Source organism: Lactuca saligna, chromosome 4 (assembly GCF_052625555.1).
Source record: "Lactuca saligna cultivar CGN05327 chromosome 4, ASM5262555v1, whole genome shotgun sequence".
Classification (NCBI taxonomy): domain Eukaryota; kingdom Viridiplantae; phylum Streptophyta; class Magnoliopsida; order Asterales; family Asteraceae; genus Lactuca; species Lactuca saligna.
In genome coordinates, this window is record NC_136420.1 from 246,218,527 (window position 1) to 246,228,077 (window position 9,551).

The following is a 9,551-nucleotide window of genomic DNA, read 5'->3' on the forward strand; positions in this document are numbered from 1 at the left end:
TTACTTCAAATGAATTTCTTAAACGTTTTTACATGATTAAAGCTCTTTATCAAACTGTCTTACACACTGTCAGCTTCCTTTCAAACTTGGTTACAAAGGTGTTTTCAAACAGTGGTTTTCTGTATACTTAAACTGTCTTATCAAACAAAATACTTCCAATCGTTTTATAAACTGACATCAAGTCACAAGTTCTTTATTAGACTTTTCAACGGTTTTACAAAACTTCTTTTATGCTTTTATATTATAAATTGCATGCCTCTATATGTATAGTTATATAAGATATGTTTAAAAGACTTAGGAAGGCTATCCACCCTGTTTAATTTTCCTCGATTTGGATGTCGTCTGGTGGGATATCGGGTACCCGTCCGAAGGTCGTTTAAATATTAGTTATATATCATGTGTACACATATAGTCATAAATGTTCCATCAGTTAATTATGTTCTGACGCTCTTGGGTAGCAAGGGTGTATAAACCTACTTGGGCACTCATCAATTACATTCTAGTAAACTATTATATGAATAGTTTAGGGGATACAAAACATTATCCCTATTACAAGAAATTACACCAGAGTCAGTTCATTGATGAGTCTAGACTACAAGCTATATGAAGGGATACTTTTACAGAGATTCCTCTTACATGGATATATTTATAGGAATAATCTTACATAGATATGCTTACATGAGTACTTTTACATGAATACTTTTACATGAATACTTACACATGAATACTTTTACATAGTAATCATATGGCAAATTACTATTACATATTATATGTCTAGATACTATTATATAGTTCTCCTTTCTATCTTTACCTTGTGATACAATCACATCATTGACGAGATAGGTTGGACTTTATATCCTAGTACCAAAGTATACTTTACGGGATTAACCATTCCTAGAATCTCTGTTAGCTATAGAGGTAAATGCACATCCACAGATGTCTTCGGTTGATACCATTACAGGTATACTTTAAGGGACTAACTATTCCTACACCCAGTTGTTAGCAACAGAGGTAAATGTCCATCTACAGATGTATAAAGTTACCACTGTTAGTTATCCTAGTATAAAGGGATAATACGTAAGTTAGTTATGTTATTACCATTATCTTGTGACTCATCCACATACCCAATGAGGTGAATCGTATTTGAGTATCGTAGTACCAAAGGATACAATTTCTTATATTAATAATAATTGTCGAACAACTAGGTCTTGGTAGAAGACTACTTTCAAAACAGTCAGGTCTTGGTAGAAGACTACTTTCAAAACAACTAGGTCTTGGTAGAAGATTTCATCTATACTAATAGGAATCATGGGGATTTCTAGGGTTTACAAGATGGTCTTGATTACTTACAAACATTTCCACACTTATACGAACTTTCTTTCAGAACAATATCAAGTCTTTCAATACAAGTTTTACAAATCAAAAACACATTAATACTTATGAATTCACCAGCTTTTGGCTGATACTCGCTTTCAAAATAACTTGTATTCTCAGGTCGCAAATAGACAGGTACGACGACCAGGTTTTTGGTGAAGACGGAGCAGTCCAAACTCGTCTTATTTTCTAATTATTCATTTTATTGTTGTATATTATGAAAGAACACACTTGTAATTAAAATTATGCTATTAATGAAATGGATGATGTTGTTGCTTGTTTACTACTTTACATTGTTGTGATACATTACATGACGTCCTCCGCCCCAGAACGTTTCCGCCGTTCTCGGTTTTGGGGTGTGACAATCTTGATCTTTCTCTTCAGTGGATTTGAGTGAGGTTCTTGGGTGGCTGGGTATGCAAGTGTTGGTTGTTGCTGTCCATTCGTGGGATCGGAATTCCCGATAGGGCTCTTGCTAACACTGGTGTTGTTAGCACTCATTTGAGCCATGACAGCTGCTACGGCTGCTGAGACCGCAACTTGGAAAGTAGCTTCATCGAATAGGAGAGTCGGTTTCTTGCCAGCGGATGGGTTACGCTTCTTCGGAGGCATGGTTTTTCCTATACGGAAAGAGGAACACAAGCTGATGAGTGACGAAGGTTAACCCTGGACGTATCAATCCTCACTATGTTAGGCCTAAATTTTTCCCGTGCCTCGGATAATGGCTATCTGAGTGTCGACCTACATCCCTATGATGTAGTCTTGGTATGCAAGGTAGGAGTATGAGTATCGGAAAGGCCATAAGATGCGAGTCGTTCCTACTATGTTACCTTTATACTAGGAAAGGTTTCACTCTCCGACCTGGAGAGATTTGAGAACCGTTCGAAACGAAGACCGCATGAAGAGAGGCTTACGAAGGCTTATGGCTAAACAACCTCAACAAAGGTGTGGGGATTCGCTCTAAACGTGTTACTGGCAACGGGAAAAGGCGATTTACCTAACACATAGCGTGAATAGTGTGACCACTAACTTAGTAAATTGTATTATTTTATGGGTGTATTAGCGTGACTAACACGAGGAAAAGACACTTCTCGGGTTCCATGTACTGGCTCCCTCTGTCTTTCTTGTATCCCTGACCGGGACCGGCATTGGTTTCCTTGGGGTAGTTACCTAGGGTTCTCTCCTCGTATGGACATATTAAATTTCTACTCCGCCTTCCTTCTGATTCTGACTCTGAGTGTCATCACTTCATGATGGATGACTGGAATGTCGGAAGTTCAGGCGAATTTCTCACCGATGTCCCTAAAAGATATAGACACCTGGTGATTTCAAAATTCTAGACCCCGTTCATTTATTTCCAAACTGAAAATCTTCTCGATGAACTTCTTTGGGGCCGGAATCAACTCTTCTGCCGAGTACTGAAGTGGGTAGGGTTTTTGTGACAACTGTCAATTCAGGTCATTCTTGGACTCATGCATCTTTATAAAAACCATTCATGCACAACATGCCATGGCCTAGTAGTATAAATTAGGTCAAAATCTTGCATAAACTAGGATCCAACTAAGATCTAGGACTAATATACTTGACACTTACGATTCTAGTAAGTTGCTTAACTACAATAGGAAATGCCAATGCTTTAATTAGAATGAAACTTCAAACTTTGTTACAACTGAAAAAGGGTATAAAACCCTAAAAATAAATTAAAGTATTCTAATTATGCTTCAATGTGATGGTGAATATCAAACAATATTCCAAAAACCCTAAAGAGCCAAAAATCCAAATTTATAAATCTTAAAGCTTAAAAACTTTATAAAATTTGGCTATAAACTTCCTAATATCAAATTTTTATTAATCAAATTATGGATTATACCAATGAAATAGAAATTTAAATTATCATGCATTAATCATAATTTATTAGTTAAAAACAAGATTTTTAAATAAATCAAAAATTGCTTAAAGAATCCCTTTTATAAAAATTAGATTTTTATAAAAATTAAGGAGGGATTTTTATAAAATTTGAATTGAGGAGAGAGAGGGCTTTAATGCCTTAAAAATCTGGCCACTCTCCCCTCCCCATGTCCTCTCTCTTCCCAAAACTCAATCATTAAACTTAAACTTTCACTCTTCCACTTCTCTTTTCACTCTCTCTCACACTCCACCCTCCTAACACACAAACTCTCTTCCTCTCTCTCTCTAACTCACGAAAATCCTCCATTCTCTGCCAAAATTTTGAGATTAAGGAGGCCTTGAAGTGTTCTTACTTCTCTCAAGACCAGAACCAAGGTAAACAACACAATCCTCCCTCATGGTTTCATGATTTTACTTCCTCTTCTTCATGGTTTTCTCTACTCTTCGGATTCTATGCCCTTCCATGGCTAGAAATCCTTACTTTTTCCCTTGTGGTTTGTAGATTCTCACCATAACACAATGCATGTGTTTAAGATGGTGAAAATCCAGGATCAAACCCATGCAAGGAGTGAAAAGGATGCACATGTGTTCATGTGACTTCAAAACCGAGTATTACATCTTCTTCTCCATTTATTTTGTGTTCTTGCATGGCCAAAAGCATTTAAACCATTCTATTACATCTTGTATGCTCATTCACTCCATGTATGTGCTAGAAATCGGACCTTAACAGAAGCATGCATGTTGTTCTTGTCAAAATGCCCTAAGAATGCATTCAAAGCAAACATGCAATCTGCCAGATTACATTGTTCAGATTTGAACGGCCATAACTCGGTCATTACTTAACCAAATCCTGATATTCGTTTTTAATTGGATAGTTCCACGAGTTAACTTTCAAACCCAACTGGTCTCACTCTAAAATATTAAATATCGGGTTTTTGGAAATTTTTACAAAATGGTTGCGCAAACAGCTCTTTTTCTGTGATCACCATTTTTGCTTTGCGTGATCGATGGCCTGAAACCCAACCATAAATCTGAGGAAAAATAATTTAGAAACTTAACATATCCAGTGAATGATGGCTGAAATTTCGTGGCTTAAAACCTTACTGAATGGGCTACTCAAATTCATGAACTTCAGCCACATTTACATCTCATGCACCATTATATGCAAAATTTCTTAACTTGTTTGGGTTCAATACCCCTATTTCCCTTCTGAATAAATTTTGAACATTTTTCTTTTTGAAAGCCCTCTCATGCATGTGATAATATGTAAAATACCAAGAGCTTTTATTATTTCTTTGATTTATTAAAATTATTGTTAGAAACCAAGGGCATAAATCACATAAAATACTTCCGGAGGTCTAAAAAACCGAAATAAATTCATGGACGACCCTTATGGTGAATCATAACCCCTCACTAAATTTCATCAATTTTTGTTGTTGTTTGGTATGATTTCCGATTTTCTTTTCGTTTGGGTATAGTAAATCACAAAACCACTTTAGAGAGTGTGAAAATTATATCTAACAATTTTTGCAGCCCTTAACTGTGGTGGGTAACTCAGAAAAATCATTTCAGAATTTTTCATCATGCCTTACTATTTTTCCCGATTTTTGGTAGTTATAATGGCCTAAAAATAGGAAAAATAGTTCGGATTATCCAAAATTCATGAAAATTTACCATAACATCATGTTTTACAGAAGGTCACATAAAAATTATGGTTATTTTTATCTACTGTAAACTATGTTTCTCCTATTTTCTAAAGTTAAATACACTTAAATACACCTAAATACACATAAATACCAAAAACCGGATTATACAATATGAAAACCATTTTTGGTATTTTTCCCAGATTAATTACACGGTAAATGATGTTACCAAAATTTTTGGTAATTTATTTTAACTGTTTAATATTTATTCTTCAATTAATGATTATTTAAAGGAATAAAACAAAGAAAAATAGAAATACCCACTGAAAAATATCTTTTATATTTTTCCCAGCCTACTTACGTATAATAACAGTTAAATTAAAAGTTTGGGTAATTTTGGAAACTGTTTTCTATTTATTTCAATTTTTATTGGAATAAATGCTCAAAAATCATAAAATATAATTAAACAGCTTGGAAATCCATTTTTATATTTTTCCCAGCTTAGTATTGTGTAATAACAGTAAAATAAAAAGTTTGAGAATTTTTATCCTTTGAATGCTATTTTTCGTGAATTTATGTTGTTAAGAAGACTTAAAAATTTGAAAAATAATTAACCATATTAAAAATTCAAGGAAAATTTTCTGGAAAACCTCTATTGTATTTACAATGAAAATACAAGGTTTGACAATTTTTGGAAACTGTTTGATAATACTTTACATTTTTAAGAATATAAAACACTTTTAAATGTGTAGAAATACCTTTAATTTATATTACTAAATCTAGAAAATTAATATTCCAAAGTTGTAATTAATTGCACGACTTGTAGAATTTCATTATTTCAGGAAAAGTGTAACCAATTAATATAAAATCCAATACTAAAACATAAATTGACATTTCACTATATGTAGAGTTTAATATATTAACATTAGATTTCGACATGGAAACTCACTAGTGTGTGTTTGATGTCGTAGGATCCCGGTAGTAAGACGTTGGTGCATTCCGAGGCACTACTTGTATCTACTCGAAACATTGTGAGTATTCACGCACTCCCCTATTTTCGGTTTTTATGTTTTGGGGTGGAAAAGCATGTCCAGAAAAACTATTGTTTGCATGTTGTATTTAAAATGATTATTATCAAACATGATTGCTATTGTATTGCTATGTTTCTTTATGTATGTCTATGCAACACGGAACATGAGAACTTATCGTACTAAGACCGTTCCCTTATCTCTAACCATTAACTCTTTGAGCCAATGGTCATTATGGATAATGCTATTAGGAATTGACAACTCCTCACTCGCCCTATTGCTGGAGTGCATGATACCATATTCATCTATGGAACGATAAGCATAGATCTCGATAGGGCTTCAGTCATAGGTTTGGTTGAGACTCATTGTTTGCTCATATACATACAAACTCGTTTCTCGTTATAGCAATAAACTTGTATTCATTAATAGCAATCAACTTTGTTTATCATTAAAGCAATGCACTTGTAATTACGAAAAGCCTTATTTCAAGCTCGATTTTATAAACTTGTGAACTCACCAACTATTTTCGTATTTGACGCTTGTTTTACATGCTTTTTCAGGAAATAATTAGTAAGTGGATGTAAAGATTCATCATCATAGAGCATGCTACATCATGTTGAAGCTATTATGAAGTTATATTTTGAACAATGTTGTTTTGGAAAAACTTGTACTTTGTTTCTTTTAAGCTATGGGTTGTAAACTTTTAAATACTGCTATGGTGATGTATCTTTATCTTTTGCAATGAAACCGTTATCGCTGTCATATCTTGCGTTTCCGCTTTAGCGGGGTGTGACAGAAGTGGTATCAGAGCTAAAGTTATAGAGAACATCGGTTTTTCTTTAAGAAAACACAACCTATAACTAAAACTTACAAAGAAATTCTTTTTACATCAAACATATTACTAGTATAATTAGGTCGGGAGTTGTATCATTGGACCTCGATTAAACATAGCCTAATCACCTATCTTTAATTAAGGAAAGATTTATACAAAGCCTGAGCTAATTATAATGGGAATATGCTCAACAAAAATATTTGAGAAAACTTTATTTCAAAAATTCAAAACAGTTAATTTTGGTGTGTGTAAGCATTACATATTATAGGCATACATTGTCATTTATTTCATATCTCATTGAAACTATGTCTCAGTCCACTACGTCAACATCGTCATCTTCCCGCGCTACCACCTTAGCCGATGAGTCCGGCTACGTCACTGTTATCCCTCGACGTAATCCCCCACGCCTCGGTAGAAGAAGACCCATCGAAGGACGCAGAAGATACATGGAACTCGGGGGAGATCAGCAATGACAACGCCCCGAGTCAACGATGCGAGGCATCGCCTTCATCGGTATTGCCACAACCACCGCTTTATGGGCTTCGCATTCGGAGGACGGCGAGGAAGAGTGTTCCCATTCCAGGAAGGATAGCCACCAGCTCAGCAGGATTTGGCACGGCGGGACCTAGTGGAGCAGGGCCCAGGGTTGCAGGACCGAGAACACCACCACCGCAGCAAGTTATAGGGATACCTGTCATGCAGCCAGGTATGACCTCGGAGGAGTCTTGGACGATGCATTCGATGGCAGCGGATCAGCGTCACAGCCTCGCTGTAATAGCCGGGCATCAGGAGGTGTTGAACGAAGTGATGACATGGATGGAAATCCTGTTTCGGCATTCGATGGAGGCTGCTGACACTGCTAGTGCTGCTAGACGAGAGGCAGGTCATGCGATGACAGCATATTATGTGCTTGGTGGGCTATTACTAATTTTGGTGTTGATGCTTCTTGTTAGGATAGCGATTGGCTTTTGGTTTTGATTTCAGTATTTTATCTTATTTTGTCATGAAATGAAAACCCATGTTGGGTGTCTTTTGGGAAAAACATTTAAAACTTTATTTTGGGATTGATATATTGGTTTGCTTTTAAGATTATCTCAAATGGTAATGAAGAATTTTATTTTAAGTTTGAAAACTTTTACTATGAGGTCAAACCCTAGAATTTATTTGGTAAATGGTTGAATAAAAGAGATTTTTCTTTTCTTTTCTTTCAAAATTCTATATGCCTAGTATTAATGCAAACCAATGATTTGACAACACTTACGGTTTTCAAAATAGTAGTGAAGTACATATTATACATTATTTTATGTATTTATACGTATTTCTTCTCCTGTGTCATAGAACCATGTCAAGAAGGCCTAGTCACGGGCGCCCACAGAACGAAACACCCGATGTTGCTCAAGTTGTAGCACAACAGCTCATGGAAGCAATCCCAAACATTGTTACTCAAGTAACTGCAGGACTTAATGCTAACCAAGGAAGTAGTGGAGGAAACCGGGGAAACAATGAAAGAGAATGCAACTACAAGTCCTTTATGGCCTATAAACCTAAGGAGTTCCATGGAAAGGAAGGTGCGGTCGGGTTGCTGAAATGGATTGACAGCATGGAGTCGGTCCTTCACATTAGCAAATGCCTCGAGCGCAACAAAGTTGAGTATGAAACTTGCATACTCCAAGATAGGGCATTAACCTGGTGGAATACTCTAGTGCAAACCCGAGGCCGTACAGCGACATATCAACTAACTTGGGAAGACCTAAAGAAGCTGTTGATAGAGGAGTATTGTCCCAAGGATGAACTTTAGAAGCTTGAGTCTGAATTCTGGAACCATTCTATGGTTGGAACACAAATAGAGAAGTACACAGTCCGATTTCATGAACTAGCAAAACTAGTACCTCACATGGTTACTCCTGAGGAGAAACGGATAGATCGTTACATCTGGGGTCTGGCAACAGAGATTCGGGGAATGGTTACTTCAGCAAACCCAACTACTATTCAGAGTGCAATAAGTCTAGCAAATCGACTAACCAATGATGTGATGATCCATGCATGGATCATGAAAGCCCAAAATGTGATGGATTAGTGATTACTAGTGGGCTAGAAGGTGGTTTGGGCTCAATGGTTGGGTTGTGCATGGTAACCCACAAATTCAGTTAAGGTTGCATGAAGACTAGGGCAACATTTTTAAGGCTTCATAAGTGCTAAAAACGTTACTATTTGCTTCATAAAGCCTCCTAGCCGTTTTTGACACTCTTTGGTGGATTAGGGTTACACTTTAATGCTTATAATGACTCCTTAATGCTTCTTATGGCTCCTTAAGCAAGCATAGCCGTTTTTTTTTCATTCACAAGTCTCATGGACGTTTTTTTTTGTGTTCTTTCAAGAGTTACCTTAATTTCTATTTACTAGTTTTAATGAATAATTGGTTGGTTGGCTTGTAACCACCAAATTTGTAATAAAGGCTTCATATAAAGCCAAATTATGCATGGAAAAAGTAATACACGAATTTTAATCAAAGAACCATTATTTTCACCTTGAATTATTGTTATAATTCTCAAATTATCTTGTTGGGACGTGTTCTTGACTTGATACGAACTCAATCCAATAGGTCTTGGATTGTTTTCATCGGTATACAACTTAATAGGTCTTGAGTTGTTACTATACTAATCTATCTATTTCTTTCCATTCACATATCATTTGTGGTTGCTATTCTCTCTTAATTTACCTAAACACTACCCTACTCACTAAATCAAGCCCATACACGCATCATAA